This window comes from Lepisosteus platostomus, chromosome 15, assembly GCF_059453375.1.
Source record: "Lepisosteus platostomus isolate fLepPlt1 chromosome 15, fLepPlt1.hap1, whole genome shotgun sequence".
In the NCBI taxonomy this organism is placed as follows: Eukaryota; Metazoa; Chordata; class Actinopteri; order Semionotiformes; family Lepisosteidae; genus Lepisosteus; species Lepisosteus platostomus.
In genome coordinates, this window is record NC_142625.1 from 655300 (window position 1) to 683038 (window position 27739).

The following is a 27739-nucleotide window of genomic DNA, read 5'->3' on the forward strand; positions in this document are numbered from 1 at the left end:
TCTCTCAGCGGTGAAAAGACAGACGTAGGTAGGTAGCTAGCTAGCTAGCTAGCTAGCGAGCGAGCGAGCGAGCGAGCGAGCGAGCAAGCAAGCGGAGTGGACTGGAGCTCCTTCTTCTCGGGTCTCGTCCCTCGTCCCTCGTCCATCTGTGTGTCTCTGTGTTCTGTCTCTCTCTCGCCCTCTCGGTTCCCGTGCTCCCTCTGTGCGCTTTCCCGCGTCTCGACTCTCTGGGCAAGCAGGCCGGCCCCCTTTTCGGCTCCCGTGCGTTTTCCCTCCAAAAAACTTAGGTTTTTCAGCCTTTTCCCAGGGAGGCAGGCGTGGCTTGCTTGCTTGCTTGCTTGCTTGCTTGCTTGTGTGTGTGTCCGTCCCCGTCCCTGCAGGCGGGCCCCTTTCGACAGCTGGGCGTTTTCCCTCCCAAAAACTTAGTATATCCACCTTTTCTTTCTTTTTTTTCGGCAGGCAGGCAGGCAGGCGTGTGTGCGCGCGCGCGCGCGTCCCCGTCCCTCCCTCCCGAGAGAGAGCTGCCCCTTGCCTCTGCCCGCAGGTGCTGGCGCTCGGCTTTCGCTTGCAGCCGGTTGGGCGCAGCTGCTGCCGGTGGGAGGGGCCTAAGCTAAGGAGGCCGGGCGGCTGGCGCCCCCTGCGGCTGCGGTCGTTGTCGGGCCGTTGACAGAAGATCAAAGAGCAGGGCCCCCGCCCGGGACTGGCAGGAAGGCAGGCGGGCAGGCAAGAGAGAGGGGGAGCAGAGTCCCGCGGCAGGCCTCTGGCTGCAGGGAGGCCGGCGGCTGCGCGGGTCCCGGGCTCCAGAGGAGTCGGCCTGCGCCACTGTGCGCCAGCGGAACGCCCGCGCGTCGGTCCGCGCCTTTGTGGGCATCGCTTCTCGGCCTTTTGGCCAAGATCCAAAGGTGCGTGGCCTGTCCGCGGCTGGAGGGCTTGTCAGAGGTCGTGAAGGGCGGGGAAGGAGAGTCGGAGGGAAAGCATCTGAACATCGAAGAAGGCATCACCGGTGGAGAGGACGTGCAGACATCTGAGGGAGCGGAGGCGGAAGGAAGAACAGAGCCACCACTGGAATCGCCCTGGGTTGAGCCCAGGGGGTGAAGGTGGGGCTCCCAGATGACGGCGGCGAAGGGTGAGTGGCCTTCGATAATGGCGGCCGGGCGCTCGCTGTCCCGTGAGGGGCAGATGAGGGGCACGGTGCGCTTTGTTTTGAAGAACCATGAGGAGCAGGCTGAATGGATGGTGAGAGGAAGATTTTTGAAAGAAGTTTGTTACAAGGTGCTGGGAATTGAGAAGATGGACATCTTGGCCTTGCAGGATTTTCAAGGTAAATGTATTTTCGACCTTACATTTACAACGGATGTGGAATGTACAAGGGTGTGGTGTAAAGCCCAACTGATGAAGGAGCGGGAGCCTCTTAATCATTTTTATGTGGAGCCCCTCTTTGCTCGTGAATTAAAGATCTTGACGGTACATATTTTTAACCCTAATGTGCCTGAGGCTGACGTGAAAACGTTTTTGAGACGGTTTGTGGATATCCAGGGGGAAGGAAGAAAGGTTATTGATGAGGAGAATGTTTGGACTAGTAAATGGAGATATATGACGAGGTTTCGATCCTGTGATACAGCAGAAGGTGGTGTGATAATCCCTCCAGCCAATTTTTTTATCGGGTCGAACAAAGGGTATTTGAGCTATACGGGTCAGCCCAAGACCTGTCGGAAATGTGGGGAAAAAGACCATTTTGCCATTGATTGTAGGAGCAAGGTTTGCAGGAGGTGCGGCAGGGTGGGGCACATAGCGATGGACTGTGTAAACCCGCTGGTTTGTAACCTGTGCGGAGAGCAGGGGCACACATATAGAATGTGCCCTAGGAAACAGACTAGTTTTGCATCAGTTGTCTCCGAAGGGCCAGAGAGAAGAATGGAACATCCAGGAGCAGGGTGTAAGGATGGGAGGGCAGAGGATACTCACCGGGAGGAAGGGCGGCGCCGTATTGTAGCAGATCCAGGGGAAGGGACATCGGTGATGCAGGGAGGAGAGGAGCCAGGAATCTCTGCGGAGAAAGAGGGAAGAACACTTCAGGAACCTGTGGAGGAGGGTTTGTCTATCGTTGCAGGAGAGGAGGCGCTGGAGGAAGGGACTGCACAAGATCCAGAATGGATAAATATCAACAGAAAGAAAAAGGATAAGAAAAGAGGGAGGGAGGTGATGGAAGAAGATACTCCACTGATGGAGGAAAAGAGACAGAGAGAGGCCCTGACATCTTCAGGAGAGGAAGATGAATCGCAAGTATCTGGCAGTGAGGCGGATAGCTCCGTGAGTATGGGCGAGGAGGGTGTCAGGGTTGAAGAGGAGGCTGGAGGAGAAGAGGTTCAAGCTCCGGAAAAAAGGCAGGAAGATTTCGTGGAAAGGGAGGAAGACGGTGAGGAAGCAGTGAAGAGTACGGCTGAGGATGTGGTTTTTGAGACTGAGGAAGGTCTTGGGACTAACTCTGTACAAAACTTTGAAGAGACCTTTTTAGGTGACTCTTTTGTGGGCCAGGATGGTGAACCACCCCAACCGAGTGGTCCACCGGAGCCGGGAGGGTCTAGTGACACAGACGAGGGGGGGACGTTGCCACTTAGTGGTGTTACTGCGGTAGAGCAAGGCTATAGCCTTCTTCCGGTCTCACCAATGACTCCCATCTCTTTTGGAGATCAGAGTGGAGAGAGTACTGAGGGGAGTCCGAGGTTTAGCGATCTTTATGGAATAGATAGTTGACTTTGAATAATGTTAAAATGGGAATTCACAAGATCATTTCAAGCAATGTACAGGGTTTAAAAGATGGTGTAAAGAGAGTGGCGGTGTTTACTTATTTGGCTGATTTAAAGCCAAGTTTTTGTTTTATTCAGGAGGCGCATTTGAAAGACCCGGAGGATGTGGTAAGATTCTCGCGAGAATGGAAGAAAGGCCCCTCTTGGTGGAGTATTGGAGGAGTGCATTCGTCGGGATTAGGGATATTATGTGGAGATCCGGGGTTTCAGGCGACTGAAGTGGTCTCTGCGGTACCTGGCCGCCTCTTAGTGGTTGACGGGTGCTGGTGGAGGGTTAGGGTAAGAATAATTGGGGTTTATGCCCCTGCAGAAAGGGCCTTGCAGGCCGCTTTCTTAAAAGATCTTGAGCCTTGGTTTTTTACCAACAGAGAGATTGTGGTGGGTGGAGATTTTAATATAGACATAGCAGATGCGCATGGGGGAGGAGCATGTGGCCTGAGAAATCTTCTACAACGGTTTAATCTGGTCGATTGTTTTCAGGAGTGTAGCCGGACGAGTAAAAACTTTACTTGGCAAAACAGTAGGGGTCATCGTCGACGGCTGGACTATGTTTTTATTACACTGAAATGTAAGATCAAGAAAGAACAAGTATTCCCAGTTTGGTTTTCGGATCATATGACTCTCTCGGTAACGCTTGATGTAGAAGGTCCAACTTACCAAGCCAGTTATTGGAAGCTTAATATTTCCATTTTAGAAGAAGTCGGGTATCGTGTTTTAATTTCAGATTTTATTGATAGTATCAAAAGCAAATATTCTGACTTTGCGTCTAAAACCGAGTGGTGGGAGCTGTGTAAAAAGACCATTGCGAGGCTCTCTATGGAATATTGTAAAAAGAGAAGGCTAAGGGAAAAGAGTGTTTTAGTTGCACTACAGAAGGATTTGGAGTCTTTATACGTAGCTTTTAACCGGGGCGGGGTCTTTCGGGCAGAAAAGGCTGCGGAGTTGAAAGCCAGATTAAGGGAGGCCTGGTTAAGGAAAGCTAAGGACTTCCTCTTCCGGTTGCAGGGGGTAGTTTTAGAAAACCAGGAGAGATGTTCAGCCCAGTTTTTTAGTTCTGTAAGAAGTAAGCAAGAAAGAGCACTCTTTACAGAGGTAAGAGATGCAAGTGGGGTGATCACAAGGGATTTGGGGGAAATGGTGGCATGTGGGACAAGATATTATAAAGAGCTTTTTGCAGAGAGTGCAGTCAATCGTGATGATTGGGAGGAATTCCTGGAGGATATCGAGAACATTCCGGACGGGTCTGATCTTGGGGGGGAGGTCACAGAGGCTGAACTTAAAGAAGCGGTGTGGGGCTCAAAAAAAGGTAAAGTCCCGGGGGTAGATGGTTTACCCATTGAGTTTTATTGCACATTTTGGGAGCAGTTGGGTCCCCTGTTACTCGGTGTTTTTAAAGAGATTTTAGCTGGTGGCGGTCTTGGGGCAACCATGAGGACTGGGATCATCACATTAATCTATAAGAAAGGGGAAAAATGTAATCTAGACAATTGGAGACCCATTCAATTATTGTGCTCCGATTATAAGATCTTGGCTAGGGTATTAGGACGCCGGTTACGCCGGGTGATGGGTGCAGTGGTGGGTGTGGATCAGACGTGTGGGGTGGAGGGTAGAAAGATTAGTTGGAACCTGCAACTGATTAGGGATGTGGTGGAATGGGTTGAGGATAGGGGGCTCCCTCTTAGTTTGGTCAATTTAGACCAAAATAAAGCTTTTGATAGAGTCCACCATGGGTTTTTATGGGAGGTTTTAAGGCGTATGGGGTTTGGGGATGTTTTTATTGGTTGGCTACAGGTTTTGTATAGTGGTGTGGGGGCTAGAGTTTGTCTTAATGGTAGTTTGGGGGAGTTTCTGTCTGTTCAGCGGGGAGTGAGACAGGGCTGTCCATTGTCCCCCCTGCTATACGTGCTTTATATTGAACCCTTGCTTAGACGATTTCGACGGGATCCGGTAATTGAAGGAGTGTTGGTGCCGGGGAGTAATGGGCTCCAGGTGAAAGTGGCTGCCTACGCAGATGACATCGCCTTGTTTTTAGTTACAGATCATAGTGTTTTAAGAGTGCTAGAGGTTGTCAAGGTTTTTTCGGCTGGGACAGGGGCTTTTTTAAATCTTAATAAGTGCACTATTAAGTATTTTGGGGTTTGGAAGAATAGGAGGGAGGCAGTCGGGGGTCTCCCAGTCGCTGAAGGGCCTGTCAAAGTTTTGGGAGTCCTGTTTCAATCTGAGAATTCGGCAAGGCTGAACTGGGAGTCTAAACTCCCCAAACTATATCAGAAGTTGGGTATGTGGAGACAGCAGACGCTCTCCCTAGGGGGGAAGGTTTTGGTGTTGAAAGCGGATATCTTGCCGCTTCTTTTATATCTGGCGGAGGTTTTTCCGTTACCGGCTTGTTTCAGAAGAGAGGTGGTAAGGGCTGTCTTTGGCTTTGTCTGGGGCAAGAGGTATGAGTATATCAAAAGGGGAGACATGTACAGAAAGGTGGAGGAGGGAGGGAGGGGAGTACCGGACATCCCTTTGAAGTTGGACTGCATTTTTGTTGCTCGTTCATGCACACTGTTAAATGTGAATGTGTCTCATCCGTGTCGGTTTTTCGCACTTTTGTGGTTATCGCATGCGATGCGCCACTTGGTGGTGTGGTCTAATACAACTCCTAAAGCGGAGAAGTTACCCTGGCATTACAGACACCTTGTGGGGTGGGTAAAGACGCACCCACAGGTCAGGAAGGAGAAAATAGCTTTGGATCACAGGCAAATGTACGAACTGATTAGAAAGGAGGAAAAACAGGCAGTAGTTGGGGTTGCACGGGAAGTATGGGTGAGAACTCAACCTCGGGGATTGGATAACCGATTTAAAGATTTAAATTGGTTTGGTGTGTGGGGAAGGTTACCGGTTAGGGAGATAATGGTTAAGCACAGACTGTCGCGACAGCCTTTGTGTCCTAGGCAGGGGTGCAAGGAAATTGAATCAATAAGGCATGCCTTTTGGGAGTGCGGTTTTGCGAGAGAAGTGTGGGGACAGTGTGCCACTCTGTGTTTTTTAGCCACAAGGGACTTTATTCTGACTTACGCACTTATTATGAAAGGGGTGCCGGGGGTTAGGAAATGGAGTGCTAATTTTTTGCTCTGGTTTGTAGTTAGCTTGACTAAATTCCATATTTGGGCATCCAGGGATGAGGTGGTTAGGCATGCCGTGTATCTCACGAGTGGGGAAGTGGTAGGGAGGATTAAAACAGACATCCGGACGCGAGTCAAAAGAGACATTGTGCGGTGGGGTTTTTCGGCCGCTAAAGAGAGGTGGAAGGGTTTGTGTTGGTTGACCTGACGGAATTCAGGCAAAAGGTCATAGGAAAGAAGGGGATCACCTGTATTTGTCTGTGTGTGAATTATGTGGATAGGATAGGTTTATGTTACGGATGTTAAACATTTTTGGCTGGAATGTAAATACTCGGGTATGGGAGGGGTGGTTTTGAATAAGGGCGGAGATTAGGGAAGTGTGGTGTTATATGGTAAATGATAGTGTTGTGGTATTTGTGTCTTTGGTGTAATGTGTGGTTCATGTGTTGTCAGTGAGTGTTGAGAATTGTTCCCTTTTGTATTCTTGTAATAAAAAAAAAAAAAAAAAAAAAAAAAAAATCTGTTCTTATCAGTTTAATATCTGATACGTCCCCCATCGGGGGACCACATATTAAACGGATTTTTGGAACAGGGAGCTGGATCAGGAGCTTGCTCCGTCCTCTCCACGCATCGGCCCGGTATTGCAGCGCCTCCGGGAGCGGTGCACCACCTTCTCTCAGCGGTGAAAAGACAGACGTAGGTAGGTAGCTAGCTAGCTAGCTAGCGAGCGAGCGAGCGAGCGAGCGAGCGAGCAAGCAAGCGGAGTGGACTGGAGCTCCTTCTTCTCGGGTCTCGTCCCTCGTCCCTCGTCCATCTGTGTGTCTCTGTGTTCTGTCTCTCTCTCGCCCTCTCGGTTCCCGTGCTCCCTCTGTGCGCTTTCCCGCGTCTCGACTCTCTGGGCAAGCAGGCCGGCCCCCTTTTCGGCTCCCGTGCGTTTTCCCTCCAAAAAACTTAGGTTTTTCAGCCTTTTCCCAGGGAGGCAGGCGTGGCTTGCTTGCTTGCTTGCTTGCTTGCTTGCTTGTGTGTGTGTCCGTCCCCGTCCCTGCAGGCGGGCCCCTTTCGACAGCTGGGCGTTTTCCCTCCCAAAAACTTAGTATATCCACCTTTTCTTTCTTTTTTTTCGGCAGGCAGGCAGGCAGGCGTGTGTGCGCGCGCGCGCGCGTCCCCGTCCCTCCCTCCCGAGAGAGAGCTGCCCCTTGCCTCTGCCCGCAGGTGCTGGCGCTCGGCTTTCGCTTGCAGCCGGTTGGGCGCAGCTGCTGCCGGTGGGAGGGGCCTAAGCTAAGGAGGCCGGGCGGCTGGCGCCCCCTGCGGCTGCGGTCGTTGTCGGGCCGTTGACAGAAGATCAAAGAGCAGGGCCCCCGCCCGGGACTGGCAGGAAGGCAGGCGGGCAGGCAAGAGAGAGGGGGAGCAGAGTCCCGCGGCAGGCCTCTGGCTGCAGGGAGGCCGGCGGCTGCGCGGGTCCCGGGCTCCAGAGGAGTCGGCCTGCGCCACTGTGCGCCAGCGGAACGCCCGCGCGTCGGTCCGCGCCTTTGTGGGCATCGCTTCTCGGCCTTTTGGCTAAGATCAAGTGTAGTATCTGTTCTTATCAGTTTAATATCTGATACGTCCCCCATCGGGGGACCACATATTAAACGGATTTTTGGAACAGGGAGCTGGATCAGGAGCTTGCTCCGTCCTCTCCACGCATCGGCCCGGTATTGCAGCGCCTCCGGGAGCGGTGCACCACCTTCTCTCAGCGGTGAAAAGACAGACGTAGGTAGGTAGCTAGCTAGCTAGCTAGCTAGCGAGCGAGCGAGCGAGCGAGCGAGCAAGCAAGCGGAGTGGACTGGAGCTCCTTCTTCTCGGGTCTCGTCCCTCGTCCCTCGTCCATCTGTGTGTCTCTGTGTTCTGTCTCTCTCTCGCCCTCTCGGTTCCCGTGCTCCCTCTGTGCGCTTTCCCGCGTCTCGACTCTCTGGGCAAGCAGGCCGGCCCCCTTTTCGGCTCCCGTGCGTTTTCCCTCCAAAAAACTTAGGTTTTTCAGCCTTTTCCCAGGGAGGCAGGCGTGGCTTGCTTGCTTGCTTGCTTGCTTGCTTGCTTGTGTGTGTGTCCGTCCCCGTCCCTGCAGGCGGGCCCCTTTCGACAGCTGGGCGTTTTCCCTCCCAAAAACTTAGTATATCCACCTTTTCTTTCTTTTTTTTCGGCAGGCAGGCAGGCAGGCGTGTGTGCGCGCGCGCGCGCGTCCCCGTCCCTCCCTCCCGAGAGAGAGCTGCCCCTTGCCTCTGCCCGCAGGTGCTGGCGCTCGGCTTTCGCTTGCAGCCGGTTGGGCGCAGCTGCTGCCGGTGGGAGGGGCCTAAGCTAAGGAGGCCGGGCGGCTGGCGCCCCCTGCGGCTGCGGTCGTTGTCGGGCCGTTGACAGAAGATCAAAGAGCAGGGCCCCCGCCCGGGACTGGCAGGAAGGCAGGCGGGCAGGCAAGAGAGAGGGGGAGCAGAGTCCCGCGGCAGGCCTCTGGCTGCAGGGAGGCCGGCGGCTGCGCGGGTCCCGGGCTCCAGAGGAGTCGGCCTGCGCCACTGTGCGCCAGCGGAACGCCCGCGCGTCGGTCCGCGCCTTTGTGGGCATCGCTTCTCGGCCTTTTGGCCAAGATCAGAAGGCGCGTGGCCTGACCGCGGCTGGACGATTCAAAAGAGACGAGAAGGGCGGCAGAGGAGAGACGGAGGAATACAGACGGAAGGATCCTACGAAGGCGCAGACGACCGGGAAGAAGGCATTGGACCAACACCTGGGGGAACCGGATTCACGAGCCACCACTGGAATCGCTCTGGGTTGAGCCCAGGGGGTGAAGGTGGGGCTCCCAGATGACGGCGGCCGGTGAGTGGGATCCTTTTTTAGCGACCGTGAACCCTCTGTCCCGTGAGGGACAGATGAGGTGCACGGTGCGCTTTATCTTAAAGAAGAAAGAGGATGCGGGAGTATGGATGGTCAGGACACAGTTCGAGAGAAAGATTTTGTTCGATGTGTTGAACATTAAGAAGATCAATATTTTGGGAGTTCAGGATTTTCAGGTGAAGAATATTTATGATGTCACGTTGACCACGAACTACGAATGCCGAAGGGTGTGGGATATGGCTAACGACTTGAAGGAAACTGACCCTCTTGCAAAATTTATTATTGAACCTCTGTTCGCCCGGGAGTTGAGACCAGTAACTGTGCATATGTATAACCCTCATGTGCCCGAGATTGATATAGCCATCTTCCTAAGAAGATACCTTGATATCCAAGGGGAGGGGAAGAAAATCTTGGATGAGGAAGATATATGGACTTTTAAGAGACGGTATATGGCAAGGTTTCGGCCGTGTAAGACCTCCCCTGGGGGGGTGCTACACCCTCCGGCATCCTTTTATATCGGGCCAAATAAGGGGTATTTGAGTTACGCTGGGCAGCCTAAAACCTGTAGGAAGTGTGGCCAGGAAGGACATGTGGTAGCAGACTGCACGGAACAGCTTTGTAGGCGCTGCGGTCAGGTCGGGCACTCGGCAGTGTCCTGCCGTGAGGCCAGGGTGTGCAACCTGTGCGGGGAACAAGGCCACATGTATAGGGCTTGCCCGCAGAAAATTAAGACCTTTGCGTCCGTAGTTGCAGACAAGGGAGAGGAACAAGCCGGACCATCGGTGAGAACAAGGAGGAACGATGAAGAGGGCACTCACCTGAATGAAGATCTTGCCCTCCAGGAGGTTGGCACTGATGCTCTGGCTCAGGTTTCGGACCCGGAGCCCCAGGCGTCCAGATCGGGTAGGCAGGACCTCCTCGCTGGATTACCGGAGATGGGAGCGAATGAGGACCCCGGGGAGAAGGAACCCTCAGAATCCGGCTGGATGAAACCAAAAAGGAGGGGAAAAAAGTCAAAGAAGAGGGAGAGAACCGCCTCGGACGAGGACAACACAGGGGTGGTAGAGAAGAAGTATAAAGAGATTGACATTCCGTCGGAGGAAGAGGCTGGCATGGAAGAGGAAGACTACTCTGATTCAGAGGTACAGCCTCAAAAGGAGGGAGACTATAATCCAGACGAGAGCCGGGAAATGGAGGAAGACCCCAGCATTGAGGGAGAGGTAGTGGGGAGTCCTGCGGAAGAGGAGGACAACGACTCTCCAAAAGACCCAGGCCCGGTAGATGAAGGGGAAGAGGAGGAGAGGGAACCCCCCCAACCCACATCTGAAGCAGGGGGGTCAGTAACCGCCCACGTTTCTGTCGCACGCCCCCAGGTCGTAATGCCCGGGGACGTGGCGATTGGCTCCGAACTTTGTCTACAGCCTGAGAGATCCTCCGATTCGGACTCGGACGCCTCACTGCCCCTCAGCGGTGTAACGGCTCAGGAAGAATCTCCCCCGTCCTTTTCCCCCGTTACATCTCTCAGCGACGCTATGTCGCCAAATGTAGACGGTATGGAAGATGCCCTGCATGGCCTTCTGGGTTCACTGTATTGAAGGCTACTTTCATGAGCGAGAGAGATGGGAACCTCCCCCCCTCCCGAGGCAGAGTGCATTCTCTGCTCCATTAACACCAGGGGTCTTAAAGATAAGATCAAACGTAACGGCGTCTTTGAATTCCTGGCTGAAAGGCGGTTTTCTTTTTGTTTCCTACAAGAAGTCCACCTCGGATCAGAGAGAGACGTGTCCGAATTCAGGAAGGACTGGCGTACTGGGGACTCTTGGTGGAGTGTGGGGGGTGTGCATTCCTCGGGGGTGGGGATCCTTTGCGGGACTCCTAATTTCTCTCCAAGCGAGGTTGTCTCTGTAATTCCAGGGAGGCTGTTGGTAGTGGATGGTGTGTGGGAGTGTATGCGTGTGCGTGTGATTGGAGTGTATGCACCAGCGGATAGGCGCCTTCAGGGGGCCTTCCTGAGAGAGTTAGAGCCCCTCCTCTATACAAATAGAGTGGTACTGATGGGTGGAGATTTTAACATCGATCTCGGTGATGTGAGTGGTTCGGGAGTGAGTGGTCTGCGTGAGATTGCACAACGTTTCAAACTGCATGACTGTTTTGGTGATTTTGGCCCGGCCTCCAAGGCTTATACCTGGAGTAATGGGCGAGGGATATTCCGAAGGCTAGATTATGTATTCACCACCCTAAAAGGGGTGACTCGGGCCAGGCAGGTGGTTCCAGTATGGTTCTCTGACCACCTCTTACTGTCGGCAACTGTGACCTCTGATGGTTTCCGGACAAGACCACAGCACTGGAAGCTGAACACGCAGGTCCTGTCCGAGGAGAAATATCTTACTCGGATAGTTGACCTGCTGTGCGGCTTCCAGAGGAAACGGTGGAGGTTTCCTACGGCGGTCCTCTGGTGGGAGGCCTGTAAAAAGGCCATCGCCAAGGCCTCCGTGAGTTACTGTAGGCACAGGAGATCTGTGGGTAAGGCGGCGCTAGCTAATTTACAAAAAGAGCTAGAAGGCCTATATGTGGCGTTTAATGAGGGTGGTTCCTTCGACGCAGCAAAAGCCACAGAAATCCGGCACGCTTTGAGCGAGACCTGGTCCGCGCGAGCTAGAGAGTTCCTGTTCAGGCTCAAGGGTGAGCTTTTGGAAAGCCATGAGAAGTGCTCGTCCCACTTCTTCGGCGCGGTCCGCGCGCGGCAGGCAAGGACCAGCTTCGAGGCGCTACGGAAGGTGGATGGCTCAGTAACACAGGATGGGCTTGAAATGGAGGAGTGCGCCTCGGAGTTTTACAGGTCCTTGTTTGCGGAAAAACCCGTGGACGCGGGCCGTTGGGAGAAGTGGTTGACGGGCATAGACGGGCGAACTGAGGTTCCTCTGGGCTTGGACGGGGATCTAACGGCCGCGGAGGTGAAGGAAGCCATGGCCGGCCTGCGTCGGGGAACCGCCCCCGGCGTCGACGGCCTGCCCATAGATTTCTATGTTGCCTTTTGGGACACGCTTCAGCCCATGCTCATGGAGGTCTTCCGGGAAATACTGCAAGTCGGGGAGATGGGAACAACAATGAAGGTAGGAGTCTTGTCTCTTATCTTCAAAAAGGGTGATAAGGCAGATCTGGAAAACTGGAGGCCGATCCAGTTACTCTGCACCGATTATAAGATCTTGGCAAGAGTACTGGGTAGGAGGCTGAGGAAGGTGATGCCAGATCTGGTTAGTAAGCACCAGACTTGCAGTGTAGAGGGCCGGAAAATAGCTTGGAATCTCCATCTCATCAGAGACACGGTTGCCTGGGTAGAAGATCGGAACCTAGAGCTCATGCTGGTCAGTCTCGACCAGAGTAAGGCCTTTGATAGGGTTCACCATGCCTTCCTCTGGGAGGTTCTGGCGCGGCTGGGCTTGAGCCATGCCTTCATCAGGTGGATCAAGACACTTTACAATGGTGTGGTATCACGGGTGTGCATCAACGGGAGGTTGGGAGCGGGAGTGCCGGTCGGTTGTGGGGTGAGGCAGGGTTGTCCCCTGTCTCCCCTCCTTTACGTCCTGTACACCGAGCCCCTCCTCCTAGCAATTCACAAGGATCCCCTGATTGAGGGCGTGGTGGTTCCAGGCAGTGGGGGTGAGCAGGTAAAAGTCGCGGCCTATGCTGACGACATCTCACTGTTCCTTACATCCGAAAGGAGTATGTACCGGGTACTTGAGTTGATGGAGGACCTCTCAGCAGGCACCGGGTCCTGTCTAAACAGGGACAAGTGTGCCATCAAGTACTTTGGCAAGTGGAAGGACAGGAGAGACGAGGTCGCGGGCCTCCCCCTGGAGCCGGGTCCATTAAAGATCTTGGGCATCCGATTTCACTCGGGCGATTCCGCGAGATTGAATTGGGAGGACAAGCTTCGGCGGGTAAACCAGAGGTTGGGTATGTGGCAGGATAGGACACTTTCCTATACAGGGAAGGTCCTAGTAATCAAGGTGGACATCCTGCCATTGCTAGTGCATCTGGCCAGGGTGTTTCCCTTACCTGCCAGCATGAGGAGGGATCTCGTTAGAGCAGTCTTCCGGTTCATCTGGGGTGCGGGTTATGAGTACATCGCCCGAGTGCACATGTGTAGACCGGTAGAGGAAGGGGGGAGGGCCGTTCCAGATTTGCCGGCCAAACTGGATACCCTGTTTGTGTCCGGCCTGTGTATGATCCTCCATGAGGACCCTGACCACCTGTGCGTGTGCTACGTAAAGCTGTGGTTATCTGTCATGATGAGGCACCTTGTGGCTTGGTCCAATAGGACGCCTAAGGCCGAAAGGCTGCCCCCGCACTACAGGCACGCCGTAAAGTGGCTGAAAAAGTACCCTGCAGCCAGGGAGGGGCGGGCGTCCTTAGACCACAAGGCCTTATACAGGACAGTGGTCGCAAAGGCCGGCCCGGCAGTGGTCGGGGTTTCGGAAGAAGGCTGGCGGCAAATTCAGCCTGTTGGTCTTGACAACAGGTTAAAAGACCTCAATTGGCTGGCCAGATGGAATCGTATGCCGGTCCGGGAGACATTGCACAGTCACGGTCTTTCGAGACAAAATCGGTGTCCCCGCCCGGATTGCGCGGAGACCGAAACAGTCATGCATGTTTTCTGGGGGTGTACTTTTTCACAGAAGGTATGGAAGAAGAGCGAATGGTTGTTGGAGAGAGTGAGTACGGATTTTAACTTGACTGCACAGATAGTATTGAAAGGGGTTCCGGGACCACGTAAATGGAACTGTGGTTTCCTTTTGTGGCTCATTATCAGTCTAGTTAAATGGTTTTTGTGGATGTCACGTAAAGAATTAGTAGAGCACGGGAAGGGGGATTCACCGGACACAATAGTTTGGAAAATTCAGCACGATATTGGGAGAAGGGTTAAGTGGGATATCTCACGGTGGGGTTTTCTGCAGCAAAGGAACGATGGAAGGGTCTTTTTTCTTTAGGTTAATTTCTGTGTGTTGTCGGGGGTTGTAGGTAACTGTGTCGTGTATGTATTGTTTTGTATATTTTGTATTTTTGTAATAAAAAAAAAAAAAAAAAAAAAAAAAAAAAATCTGTTCTTATCAGTTTAATATCTGATACGTCCCCCATCGGGGGACCACATATTAAACGGATTTTTGGAACAGGGAGCTGGATCAGGAGCTTGCTCCGTCCTCTCCACGCATCGGCCCGGTATTGCAGCGCCTCCGGGAGCGGTGCACCACCTTCTCTCAGCGGTGAAAAGACAGACGTAGGTAGGTAGCTAGCTAGCTAGCTAGCTAGCGAGCGAGCGAGCGAGCGAGCGAGCAAGCAAGCGGAGTGGACTGGAGCTCCTTCTTCTCGGGTCTCGTCCCTCGTCCCTCGTCCATCTGTGTGTCTCTGTGTTCTGTCTCTCTCTCGCCCTCTCGGTTCCCGTGCTCCCTCTGTGCGCTTTCCCGCGTCTCGACTCTCTGGGCAAGCAGGCCGGCCCCCTTTTCGGCTCCCGTGCGTTTTCCCTCCAAAAAACTTAGGTTTTTCAGCCTTTTCCCAGGGAGGCAGGCGTGGCTTGCTTGCTTGCTTGCTTGCTTGCTTGCTTGTGTGTGTGTCCGTCCCCGTCCCTGCAGGCGGGCCCCTTTCGACAGCTGGGCGTTTTCCCTCCCAAAAACTTAGTATATCCACCTTTTCTTTCTTTTTTTTCGGCAGGCAGGCAGGCAGGCGTGTGTGCGCGCGCGCGCGCGTCCCCGTCCCTCCCTCCCGAGAGAGAGCTGCCCCTTGCCTCTGCCCGCAGGTGCTGGCGCTCGGCTTTCGCTTGCAGCCGGTTGGGCGCAGCTGCTGCCGGTGGGAGGGGCCTAAGCTAAGGAGGCCGGGCGGCTGGCGCCCCCTGCGGCTGCGGTCGTTGTCGGGCCGTTGACAGAAGATCAAAGAGCAGGGCCCCCGCCCGGGACTGGCAGGAAGGCAGGCGGGCAGGCAAGAGAGAGGGGGAGCAGAGTCCCGCGGCAGGCCTCTGGCTGCAGGGAGGCCGGCGGCTGCGCGGGTCCCGGGCTCCAGAGGAGTCGGCCTGCGCCACTGTGCGCCAGCGGAACGCCCGCGCGTCGGTCCGCGCCTTTGTGGGCATCGCTTCTCGGCCTTTTGGCTAAGATCAAGTGTGTGGCCTGTCCGCAGCTTGGTCTTGGTCCGAGGGTTGGGAAGGCGGAAGGAGGACTGGAGAGAGCCGTGCAGAGGAGGGGAATCTGGAGCCCGGAACAGGAGTTCGACTGGAGATTTCTGAACTGAAGGACGAGAAGGATCAGCAGGAAACCAGCTTGTCTTGGAGAAGATGGGTGAGCGCACTGCTTTTTTGACGGCCGGGGACCCTTGGTCCAGAGAGGGACGAATGCGGGACTCGGTGCGTTTTGTGGTGAAGAGTTTGGACACTGGGAAGGTTTTTTTGGACAGAGGCTATTTTGCTGAGAAGATTTTGGTTGGGGTTTTTTCACTGGCATTGGAAGAGGTTTTTTGTTTGCAGACTTTTTTTGCGAAAGGGATGTTGGATGTGACTTTAGCATCGGCTGCAATTTGTCGCCAAGTGTGGGAGACAGTGGTAGAGAATAAAGAGGAGGCACCTTTGAATGCATTCAGGATAGAACCCCTGTTTGCTAGAGAATTAAGACCCTTGTATGTGCATATGCACAATCCGTTTATACCGGAAGAGGACATTGTGACTTTTTTGAGGAGGTACGTGGATGTGCAGGGTTCTGGAACAAAAGAGAGAGATGAAAAAGGGTATTGGACAGGCAGAAGGAGGTTCCTGGTTCGCCTCCGGCCTGGTGCGGCACCAGAGGGTGGGGTGGTGCACCCCCCTCCGGCCTTTTCCATCGGGGCGAACGGGGGCACGGTGAGGTATCCTGGTCAGCCGAAGGTTTGTCATAGATGCGGCAAGGAGGGACATGTTGTAACGACATGTCCTAGTAAGGTCTGTAGGAAATGTGGAGCAGAAGGTCACCTTGCTGTGGACTGCCGGGCAATAGTCCGGTGTAACTTGTGTGGGATGCAGGGACACCTGTATAACGTATGCCCGGACAGGAAGAGGACATACGCTGAGGCTGCTGCTACAGCAGCGTCAAAGAAGAAGGAGTCGCAGTCAGCCAGGAGGCAGGATACAGCTGGACCGAGCACAGACGAGCAGACCGTCAGGCTTGAGAGTGAAGAGATGGACACGGAGGCAGAAGGGCTAGGAGAGGGTGGAGGCCTTGAGTCTGCAGGGGGGGTAGGGGTGGAGATGGACATAATGGAGGGAATTTTGGCGGGGGGTGCGAATTGGGCAGAAATTGTATCTGACGAGGAAAAGGGGGAAAACCGGTCTTTGTTTGCTAAGAGGAAGAGTAAGAGGCAAATGGAGAGGGGGGAGGAACAACGACAGGTAAAAGAAGGCAGGATAAGTGTAGTTGACCCAAACCCTTACGAGGTTTTAGAGATAGAAAGTATAGAGATTGAAGGCGAGCCGGAGGTACCTAGCGATGCGGTACTAGGACAGATGGGAACGGAAGGGATTAGGGAGGCAGGAAGTATAGAGGTTGAAAGGGAGTTGGAGATGTTTATTGAGGGTGTACTAGGTCAGGGGGGAGTTGAAGGGGTTGGTGAGGGTGTAAGAGTTGAGGAGTCTGAGATGAAAGAGAAGGAGGGCGAGAGTGCTGGTACTTCTAAGGTAGTGGAGGAAGTGGGGGCGGGAAGGGAGACGGGGTACGGGAGTGAGATAGAGGGGGGTGGGGGAGGAAGTGTGGGGAAAGGGACGAGGGAGGGGAGTGTAACAGCAGAGAGTGTGAGTGAGGAAGAGCGGGGAGATGGCTGGTGGGAAGATTGGAGGAGGGGAAGGAGAGATCGTGTGATAATGTTGGAAGAGGTGCCGAATTGGAAAGAGAGGCCGATGAGGGAGGGGTATAAGGTCCGACAGCATTGTAATTTTGATCATGCGGGCTTGGACTACAGGGGATGTGTGAAGAAAGTGTTTGAGCGGACGGAGAGGAAGTATCGCTCCTTTTGGATTGAGTATGTATTTACGGCTGCTGGGTTGACTTCTTTTGTGGTGTCTGGGCAGGATATGGATGGGATCAGAATGGTCATCAAGGAAGTGAAGGCAAAGCTTACAAAGGAGATGTTGGCTGAGCTGAGAAAAGGTGAAGGGAAGAGAACGTAGGGTAGAGGAGGGTATTTGCATAAAAGGCGGGATATGGAAATGAGGGTGTAGAAGTAAATGGTTTGATAGTGTAATTTTGGGTATGGTTATAGGGGTTGGAGGATTTGGGCTGGAGGTGTTTTAGTTATGGTATAATTGGTAGGATTTGGTTTGAATAAGATGTTGATTGGTTATATTTGTTTCTGGATGCCTTAGGTTACCCTAGGGCATTGTTCGGGTTTGTTATTCTGGGTGGGTTTGGTGTGTGTGTTAGTTTATGGTTGTTGTGGGTTTATGTTTTGGTTGAAACCTATGTGAATATGTAATTCATGTACTTTTACGAACTGTTTTCTAATAAAAAAAAAAAAAAAAAAAAATCTGTTCTTATCAGTTTAATATCTGATACGTCCCCCATCGGGGGACCACATATTAAACGGATTTTTGGAACAGGGAGCTGGATCAGGAGCTTGCTCCGTCCTCTCCACGCATCGGCCCGGTATTGCAGCGCCTCCGGGAGCGGTGCACCACCTTCTCTCAGCGGTGAAAAGACAGACGTAGGTAGGTAGCTAGCTAGCTAGCTAGCGAGCGAGCGAGCGAGCGAGCGAGCGAGCGAGCAAGCAAGCGGAGTGGACTGGAGCTCCTTCTTCTCGGGTCTCGTCCCTCGTCCCTCGTCCATCTGTGTGTCTCTGTGTTCTGTCTCTCTCTCGCCCTCTCGGTTCCCGTGCTCCCTCTGTGCGCTTTCCCGCGTCTCGACTCTCTGGGCAAGCAGGCCGGCCCCCTTTTCGGCTCCCGTGCGTTTTCCCTCCAAAAAACTTAGGTTTTTCAGCCTTTTCCCAGGGAGGCAGGCGTGGCTTGCTTGCTTGCTTGCTTGCTTGCTTGCTTGTGTGTGTGTCCGTCCCCGTCCCTGCAGGCGGGCCCCTTTCGACAGCTGGGCGTTTTCCCTCCCAAAAACTTAGTATATCCACCTTTTCTTTCTTTTTTTTCGGCAGGCAGGCAGGCAGGCGTGTGTGCGCGCGCGCGCGCGTCCCCGTCCCTCCCTCCCGAGAGAGAGCTGCCCCTTGCCTCTGCCCGCAGGTGCTGGCGCTCGGCTTTCGCTTGCAGCCGGTTGGGCGCAGCTGCTGCCGGTGGGAGGGGCCTAAGCTAAGGAGGCCGGGCGGCTGGCGCCCCCTGCGGCTGCGGTCGTTGTCGGGCCGTTGACAGAAGATCAAAGAGCAGGGCCCCCGCCCGGGACTGGCAGGAAGGCAGGCGGGCAGGCAAGAGAGAGGGGGAGCAGAGTCCCGCGGCAGGCCTCTGGCTGCAGGGAGGCCGGCGGCTGCGCGGGTCCCGGGCTCCAGAGGAGTCGGCCTGCGCCACTGTGCGCCAGCGGAACGCCCGCGCGTCGGTCCGCGCCTTTGTGGGCATCGCTTCTCGGCCTTTTGGCTAAGATCAAGGTTCAAGTGGCCTGACCGCAGTTCCAAGATCTTAGTCCAGGGGGTCGGGAAGGCGAGGGGAGGATCGGACGGACCGGAAGGAATGGATTGCTGATGGTGGAACCTGGAAGACCGGAGCGGTGTGGACGAGGAGTTTGCTGAAGGCGGTGGTCGGTGCTGGACGACGGCGTTTTGCTTGCCTGGAGGTTTCGGAAGGAGAGCTGAGGAGCATTGCTGGAGCGATGGCTGGGCATCCCTGGGCGAGGAAGGAGCGGAGGAAGAACTCCCTTTGTTTCTCGTTGAGGAGCCGCGATGGACCTGCTTTTTGGGACAGAGATAAGTTCAAGAATTTGGTTTTGATTCAATGTTTGGGTGTTGAATTGGCAGACGTATTTTGTCTCCAGGATTATTGTGCTCGGGGAGTGTTTGAACTAACTCTTGCAACAGAAGCCTTGTGTTTTGAAGTATGGAGAAAAGTTCAGGAGAGGAAAAATGAAGATCCTGTTAAGTCTTTTCGTGTTGAGCCAATGTTTGCTGGAGAGCTTACAGTAATGATGGTGCATGTTTTCGACTCATTTGTTCCGGAGGAGGATATTGTGTCTTTTTTACAGCAGTTTGTGGATCTGCAAGGAGCAGGGAGGAGGCACTTGGATCCTGATGGTGTGTGGAACGGGAAGCGGACGTATCTGATGAGACTGCGACTGGGGAACACGGCGGAGGAGGGGGTGATACATCCCCCTGCTTTCTTCGAGATCGGGACTCACAGGGGTTACCTGGTGTATTCTGGGCAGCCCCTCGCTTGCATGTTATGTGGAGAACGTGGACATTTTGCTGCACAGTGTGAGCCAGTGATTTGTAAACGGTGTGGGAAGTTGGGTCATGTGGCCAGGAATTGTGATCAGGAGAAAAAGTGTTATCTGTGTGATGAGCCTGGACATGGTCATCGGTATTGTATGAAAAATGTGAAGAAGAGAGTTGATACAAATGATGTGGGTAGGAATGTGGGGGGTATTGGGAAAGAAGAGAGTGAAGTGGAAGGAGGAATTTCTGTTTCTGAAGATGTGGTAGTGCGTAGGGAGGGTTTTGTAAATGGGTTTCGTTGGGTGGAGGGTGATGTTAGGGATTTAGAACCAGATTTGAGTGTAGATTTGAAGGAGGAAGAGAATGTATGTGTGGAAGAGAGGTTGACTGGGATTGATAGCAGAACGAATGTGGCGGAGAATGCGGTAAGTGATGTGTCGAGTGCTGATAAGGGTTCGAGTAAACCTAAGTATCGTTGGGTGGAAGGTGATGTTAGGGACCTAGAACCAGATTGGACTGTAGATTTGAAGGAAGGAGGGAATGTGAAGGGGGAAGTAAGGGTGGGGCAGACGGTTAGGAAAAAAGGGAAAAAGAAGGGGAAGAGATGAAGGAGAATCAAGTTAATAGTCTTTCAGAGATCAGGGTTGCATTTGCATAAGGGGTGGGATTATGGGAAGGGCAAAGTTGGTTGTGGGGTTTTTGGTGGGGTGTTTAGAAATTGTTGAATTAAAATGAACTGTGACTTTGTTTTTGCTGTGTATTGTTTTTGTTATTAATTGAATGGGATTTGTATTAGTATAACAAGAAATTGTTTTGTTTCTTATATGAATTTTGGATTGTTTGAATTTTTGTATGTGTTTGACTTGTTTTGAAAGGTGGGTTTATGTAATTGGTGGTTTGGGAGGGGACTAGTTTGTGACGGGTGGTGCTGGGAGTTAATTCAAGGATTGTGGAAAATGAATGAATTGTAAATTTGGGAAAGGGGTTTTTGGTTTAATTTGCATAATGGGTGGGATTATGGTAATAATTGAGGTTCTGAGCTATGTAATGGGGATGTACAGATTTTGCTGTGTATTGATTTTGCTGTGTAATTATTTGTTGAGAATTGAGTGGGAAGGGCTGTTAGTATTTAGAAGTTTTTGTTAGTCGACTATTGAATGGATTTTTGTGTTTAACAGGATTATGGGTTGAGATGATTTTGGTTGTTATTGTGACTATTGTGTATTTGGGATTGTGTTTTGTTCTTTGGAGTTTTTGGAATTTCTTTTGTAATTTTGCAATAAAAAAAAAAAAAAAAAATCTGTTCTTATCAGTTTAATATCTGATACGTCCCCCATCGGGGGACCACATATTAAACGGATTTTTGGAACAGGGAGCTGGATCAGGAGCTTGCTCCGTCCTCTCCACGCATCGGCCCGGTATTGCAGCGCCTCCGGGAGCGGTGCACCACCTTCTCTCAGCGGTGAAAAGACAGACGTAGGTAGGTAGCTAGCTAGCTAGCTAGCGAGCGAGCGAGCGAGCGAGCGAGCGAGCAAGCAAGCGGAGTGGACTGGAGCTCCTTCTTCTCGGGTCTCGTCCCTCGTCCCTCGTCCATCTGTGTGTCTCTGTGTTCTGTCTCTCTCTCGCCCTCTCGGTTCCCGTGCTCCCTCTGTGCGCTTTCCCGCGTCTCGACTCTCTGGGCAAGCAGGCCGGCCCCCTTTTCGGCTCCCGTGCGTTTTCCCTCCAAAAAACTTAGGTTTTTCAGCCTTTTCCCAGGGAGGCAGGCGTGGCTTGCTTGCTTGCTTGCTTGCTTGCTTGCTTGTGTGTGTGTCCGTCCCCGTCCCTGCAGGCGGGCCCCTTTCGACAGCTGGGCGTTTTCCCTCCCAAAAACTTAGTATATCCACCTTTTCTTTCTTTTTTTTCGGCAGGCAGGCAGGCAGGCGTGTGTGCGCGCGCGCGCGCGTCCCCGTCCCTCCCTCCCGAGAGAGAGCTGCCCCTTGCCTCTGCCCGCAGGTGCTGGCGCTCGGCTTTCGCTTGCAGCCGGTTGGGCGCAGCTGCTGCCGGTGGGAGGGGCCTAAGCTAAGGAGGCCGGGCGGCTGGCGCCCCCTGCGGCTGCGGTCGTTGTCGGGCCGTTGACAGAAGATCAAAGAGCAGGGCCCCCGCCCGGGACTGGCAGGAAGGCAGGCGGGCAGGCAAGAGAGAGGGGGAGCAGAGTCCCGCGGCAGGCCTCTGGCTGCAGGGAGGCCGGCGGCTGCGCGGGTCCCGGGCTCCAGAGGAGTCGGCCTGCGCCACTGTGCGCCAGCGGAACGCCCGCGCGTCGGTCCGCGCCTTTGTGGGCATCGCTTCTCGGCCTTTTGGCTAAGATCAAGTGTGTGGCCTGACCGCAGCTTGCATCTTAGCCAGGAGAAAGGGAGAGACGGATCGCTTGTTTCGGGGAGACTCGAAGCCTTTTTTTGCGTGGCGGTTTTTTTCCGGCCATTTTTGACGATGGAGGGAGGAGCCTTTTCAAGAGAAGGAAGAGTGCGACATGCTGTGCGTTTTGTGTTACGAGACAACGGGGAGAAGACGGAGTTCACTTCAAGGGACAGTTTCGAGGACGAGGTGATGAGAGATGCCCTGCACCTGGAGCCTGAGGACGTGTTCTGCCTACAAGACTTCCCGGGTAAGAGGTGTTTTGACCTTTCGCTCAACTCAGAGAATCTTGTCAGGGGCGTTTGGGCAGTGGTGAACAGAAGGAAAGAGGAAAAACCTTTCGTGGACTACTATGTGGAACCCTTGTTTGCCAGGGAGTTAAGAACCTTGACAGTGGCAATGTTTAACCCCTATATGCCTGAAGAAAACATAGTCTGTTTTTTGAAGCGCTTCGTGGATATTCAGGGCATAGGGGTGAAGATAATAGACAGGAAAAACTATTGGACAGGGAAGTGGCGTTACAGGGTGCGTTTCAGAGCGAATGGGTCAGCACCGGACGGTCTTTTGCACCCGCCTGCATCATTTGAGATAGGCTCCAACAGGGGGTACTTGTTCTATTACGGACAGCCCTCGGTTTGCAGGAGATGTAGGAAGGAGGGACATCATGTGGTGGATTGCAGGGAGCGAATCTGCAGAAGATGTGAGGGGGTTGGTCACCTATCTTCAGAATGCAAGGAAGAGAGGAGGTGTAATCTGTGCGGAGGTGCAGGGCATATATTTAAAGACTGTGCTTTACGGAAAAGGACTTTTTCAGAAGTCGTGAGTGGAGTTGCAGGTGAAAGACCAGGTGCTGCAAATGAAGAGGAGAGACGAAGAGAGGTGGATGAAGGTGGGGAGGCTGACAATAGGGAACCTGGAAAAAAGGGAAGCCGAAGGTTTTCAAAAGATGGAAGCTTCTTAACGGTAGAAGAAGAGGAAACCGGAGAAGTGGTGAGAGGGGCAGAAGAAGGGGCGGAGCTCATTTTGCATATGCAAAGTGAGCCCACAGATGGAAGTTTTTCTGATAAGGACAGCTTTTCAGAGGTTTCAGAGACGCCAGGACTAGACTTTTTGAAAGCAGCTGCGATGGAAGTGGGGCAGGAGGTGCAAAGTGTCCAGGATGGGAGTTGGGGAGAGAGGATGGAGGAAGAGGAGGGAGAAGGGCCGTCGGTGTCAAAAAGATCCATAAAGAGGAAGGCACAAGGCTCAGATGCTCTAGTGGCCAAAAAGGCAGATAGAGGTACTGAGGATTTGTCACTGAGTGATACACCTGTCTCAGAGGTCCTGGTGGCAGTTTACACACCTGGAGAGGGTGAAGTCCATGATGAGGGACTTGTTCTGTCCCAGTCCAGAGATTGCTCAGTATTATCAGGAGCTTCTTGCATACCTGAAACGGATGAGGGCAACCAGGTACTTACCGGAGGTGGGGGTGTCCAGGCTGAGCAGAAGCTGAGGAGTGAGGAGGGCCTTTGGCTCGATTCGGACCTCCCCAGAGATTTCATCGACCTGTGCAAATGGAACGAAAAGAATAGAGATGTTCATTGGCCAGCCGGGTTTGAAGAACAGGATCTGCAGAAGAAAGGGATTAAGTACAAGTGTGAGTACCTTGGTAAAGAAGTGAGACGCATTCAAATATATGGAAGAACCCACTCAGAGATAGGTTCAAAAAAGTGCCTTTTCTCGGATTTAGTAAAGCAGTGGAGGAACAGTGCTGGGAAGGCAAAGGAAGCCTTTGCTTCAGGGGTGTACAGAAAGGAAGGAAGGTATGTGAAAAAGTTGGATGCCTCATCAGGTTTTTTAAAGAAGTGTGAATGGCAGAACGGAAATGTGAGGTTCCCGAACAAGGCGGGTGGAATCAAAAACGTACTCAGAAGATTTCCGGGAGTGAAACTCGAGAACGAAGGAGCGGCTAGGAGAATCACAAGATTGACTGTGAGTGGTCATCAAGAATCGGAAGTGCGGGACGCTTACATAGCGGTGATGGCCATTATAGATAAATGGGAAGAGAAAATGTAAAATAATTATTCATGACCATAAAAGTCCTCACGTTAAACACCAGGGGGCTGAGGGACAAAGTGAAAAGGACAGCAGTCTTTCAGTCTTTGAGGATTTTTAATTTTGATGTCTGTCTTTTGCAGGAGGTTCATTTGAAAAATGATAATGATGTGGTTGGTTTTGCGCGTGAGTGGGATAGAGGTGATTCTAGGTGGAGTGTGGGGGGGGTTCACTCATCGGGTGTGGGTGTGTTGATTGGAAATCGGGATGTTTTAGTCGAAGGGAGTGTTGCAGTGGTACCGGGAAGAGTTTTAAGTGTTGATTTGTGCATTGGTGAGTGTAACTTTAGAATAGTGTGTGTCTACGCTCCTGCTGTAGGGTCAATGAGGGCAGATTTTTTTAAAGAACTGTTCCCTTTGTGTGCCACGAATAGGTTCCTGGTTATTGGTGGAGATTTTAATGTTGACCTCTTTAATAAGGAAGAGGCAGGGGCAAAGCAGCTGCGCACACTATTGACGCGCTTTAATTTAGTTGATAGTGCAGTGCGTTTCCGAGCAAAAGGGGTGGTACCTACCTGGAGAAACACAGCGGGTGTAGCGAAGCGCCTTGATTATGTTTTTGTATCCAGGGAGGTGGCAGTTGGTGGAGTGAACACTCATCCGGCCTGGCTTTCAGATCACGATATTGTAGAAGTGGATTTGAGCCTGGCAAGAGGAATGTATGGGAAGGGTGTATGGAGAATGAATGTTGAGGTGTTGGAAGAGAGAGAGTATGTAGATTGTATGAGTTTGTATTTGAACAGGTGGCGGGAAGAAAGGCGACAGCATGTTCCCACGGTGGAATGGTGGGAGCAGATCAAAAAGAAAATCAAAAAAGAAACGAGGTCATATTGTCGTGAGCGTCAGAAAAAGGTGAGGAGAGAGGGGAGGCTGCTCCAGGAAGAGCTGAATAAGCTCTACGCTCTCCTTAACGAAGGAGTGCAAGTGGACATGGCTGAGGTGGCAGCCTCAAAAAGGAAATTAAGGGCATATCACGAGGAGAGGGCAAAGAATTTTATTTTTAAGGCCCGAGTTGACTCATCCCTGCAGCAAGGGACCTGTGTTTCTTATCTTTTTAGACAGGTGAGAAAGCAACAGGTTAAAAGAAGGCTGGACGGGATACAAGTGGATGCGAGCACAGTAGTAGCAGATAAAGAAGGCATGTTGGAGGCAGTGTTTGGTTATTATCAGAATCTCTTTTCTGAAAAGGAGATGGGAAGGGAGACAGATTACGCCTCCCTGGATTGTATTGTCTCAAAGCTGCCAGAGGAGAGTAGGGCCCTCTTAGAAAGGCCGTTTACATTAGAAGAGCTCAGGGTGGCCTTAGCTGGCTCAAAAAATGGGAAGGTGCCTGGAATTGATGGTTTGCCAGCAGAATTTTACAGGACCTTCTGGGGTATATTGGGGCCGATCTTGCTTGAGGTAATGAAGGAGGTTTTTTGCAAGGACGTTTTGGGAAGATCGATGCGGGAGGGGGTTTTGACTCTGCTGTATAAAAAAGGCCAACCGACAGAGTTAGCGAATTGGAGGCCTTTAACTATGCTTTGCTCAGACTATAAACTGTTCGCAAAGGTGTTAGTTAATAGGATGAAAGGGGTGTTGGACAAAGTGATTGGGAAAGATCAGACGTGTGGGGTCCAGGGAAGGAAAATTACCTGGTCATTGCAGTTGGTTAGGGACATAATAGCGTGGTCCGAGCAGAGGAATATCCCCCTTGCACTGGTGAGCCTTGATTTGGAGAAGGCCTTTGATAGAGTGTCACATAAGTTTTTGTGGGCCGTGATGGAGAGGATGGGTTTTGGCTCACTTTTTATTAGGTGGCTAAAGACTCTGTATAAGCACGTAGGGAGTAGAGTGGTGGTGAATGGGTATCTTGGGAAATTGGTAGAACAGAAGGTGGGCGTGAGACAAGGTTGTCCTTTATCGCCTCTATTGTTTGTACTCTATTTGGAGCCCTTTGTTAGGATGGTTAACGCGAGCCCACGTGTAGAAGGAATAATGCTGCCTGGGAGTGGTGGGGGGAGGGTGAAGATGACTTTGTATGCTGACGATATCACTTTGATGGTAGAGTCGAAGGAAAGTTTGCAGGAGGCTCTGGGGATTTTCGACAGCTTCGCCCGGATATCTGGAGCAAAGTTAAATAGACAAAAAAGCAAAGTTAAATATTTTGGGTGTTGGAGGGACGAAAAGGGGAGTCTCTGCGACCTGAATTACTGCAGAGGTCCTTTGAAAGTTTTGGGGGTTTCTTTTAATGACCTAAGTACGATTCATAACAGCTGGCAAGAGGCATTGGAGGTGGTCAGGAAAAGGCTACTCCGATGGGGCGACAGAAGGCTTTCTTTCATCGAAAAGGTAATCATATTAAAAACAGACGTGTTACCCGCCCTCACGTATTTAGCAAATGTGTATCCTATGCCGGCTAGGTATAACAGGTATCTGGTCAGAGAAGTGTTTAGTTTTTTGTGGAATAAAAAATATGAATATGTAAAACGTGTCGATATGTTTAGATCCATAGAAAAGGGGGGTAGGTCAGTACCGAACATGCCGATCAAGTTAAATTGTTTATTTGTGTCTGGTTTGTGTAAAGCTTTGAAACAGCCTGTGTCTCATGATCATCAGTACTTTGTAAGGTTTTGGTTATCAAACAGCATGCGCAGACTCACCAACTGGAAGAACGACGTCCCTCACGGTGAAGATCTGCCCTGGCATTACAGGCACGCAGTGTCCTGGACAAGGAAACATCTGGAGGCGGTGGACGAGTTGGAGATGCTGGATCACAGGGCACTGTATTGCGCTATAACAGAAAGAGGAGAAGCCAGGGTTGTGGGGGGCGTCGCAAATGAGATCTGGGGAAGAGTGCAGCCCAAGGGTTTGCGTTTGGACTGTCTAGACCTCAATTGGTTAACGGTATGGAAGAGACTTCCAGTAAGATCCGTATTATATAAACATAAGTTGACTAAACAAGTCGGGTGCCCTCGAACTGGATGTTGTGGCGAGGAAAGCATCGAACATGTATTTTGGTTCTGTAATTTTGCGCAAAAAGTGTGGGAAAAGAGTAAAATTGTTTTGGAAGCTATAGATAGCACCTTTACGATAAACCTTGCAACAATAATGTTTGGTATAAGGAGGGGGGGGAGAACGAAAGAAATGAGTTTTTTGTTATGGTTTTTAATTAGCTTTGTGAAAATAGAACTGTGGGCTGCAAGAAATTTGTTGGTAAAGAAGGGAGTGACATGTGATGTGGGAGGGGTGTGGAACAAGGTATTGTGGGATGTCAGATGTATGGTGGCCAATGATAAAAGGAAGTTGAGTTTCCACGCTGTTAAAGAAAAGTGGAAAGTATTGGCTAATATCTAACAATTGATGGTCTTGTTTATTGTAATCCCATGTTTTGATTGGTTTATGTAGTGTTTTGTTTGAGTTAATTGTGTGTCTATATGTTTGATTTTGGTGATTGACGAAGTTTCTGTGAACTTGTTTGTTGTTACTTTTTGATAATAAAAAAAAAAAAAAAAAAATCTGTTCTTATCAGTTTAATATCTGATACGTCCCCCATCGGGGGACCACATATTAAACGGATTTTTGGAACAGGGAGCTGGATCAGGAGCTTGCTCCGTCCTCTCCACGCATCGGCCCGGTATTGCAGCGCCTCCGGGAGCGGTGCACCACCTTCTCTCAGCGGTGAAAAGACAGACGTAGGTAGCTAGCTAGCTAGCGAGCGAGCGAGCGAGCAAGCGAAGTGGACTGGAGCTCCTTCTTCTCGGGTCTCGTCCCTCGTCCCCCATCTGTGTGTCTCTGTGTTCTGTCTCTCTCTCGCCCTCTCGGTTCCCGTGCTCCCTCTGTGCGCTTTCCCGCGTCTCGACTCTCTGGGCAAGCAGGCCGGCCCCCTTTTCGGCTCCCGTGCGTTTTCCCTCCAAAAAACTTAGGTTTTTCAGCCTTTTCCCAGGGAGGCAGGCGTGGCTTGCTTGCTTGCTTGCTTGCTTGCTTGCTTGCTTGCTTGCTTGCTTGCGTGTGTGTCCGTCCCCGTCCCTGCAGGCGGGCCCCTTTCGACAGCTGGGCGTTTTCCCTCCCAAAAACTTAGTATATCCACCTTTTCTTTCTTTTTTTTCGGCAGGCAGGCAGGCAGGCA

At 52.1% G+C, this 27739-nt stretch overlaps 4 non-coding genes and 2 pseudogenes across 4 annotated transcripts; all 6 read left to right on the plus strand.

The window, feature by feature from the left end:
- The first annotated feature begins 6386 nt into the window (after positions 1-6386).
- On the plus strand, positions 6387-6589 carry LOC148647431 (U2 spliceosomal RNA; annotated as a pseudogene).
- An 865-nt stretch (positions 6590-7454) lies between these two features.
- On the plus strand, positions 7455-7645 carry LOC148647432 (U2 spliceosomal RNA). The gene has a single exon (XR_015927420.1). It is a non-coding gene; the product is annotated as a U2 spliceosomal RNA (small nuclear RNA).
- Positions 7646-13830: 6185 nt separating this feature from the next.
- LOC148647433 (U2 spliceosomal RNA) lies at positions 13831-14033 on the plus strand (annotated as a pseudogene).
- A 3246-nt stretch (positions 14034-17279) lies between these two features.
- On the plus strand, positions 17280-17467 carry LOC148647434 (U2 spliceosomal RNA). Its single transcript, XR_015926985.1, has one exon. It is a non-coding gene; the product is annotated as a U2 spliceosomal RNA (small nuclear RNA).
- Positions 17468-20406: 2939 nt separating this feature from the next.
- On the plus strand, positions 20407-20599 carry LOC148647435 (U2 spliceosomal RNA). Its single transcript, XR_015926873.1, has one exon. It is a non-coding gene; the product is annotated as a U2 spliceosomal RNA (small nuclear RNA).
- Positions 20600-27093: 6494 nt separating this feature from the next.
- LOC148647436 (U2 spliceosomal RNA) lies at positions 27094-27281 on the plus strand. The gene has a single exon (XR_015926949.1). It is a non-coding gene; the product is annotated as a U2 spliceosomal RNA (small nuclear RNA).
- Positions 27282-27739: the final 458 nt, after the last annotated feature.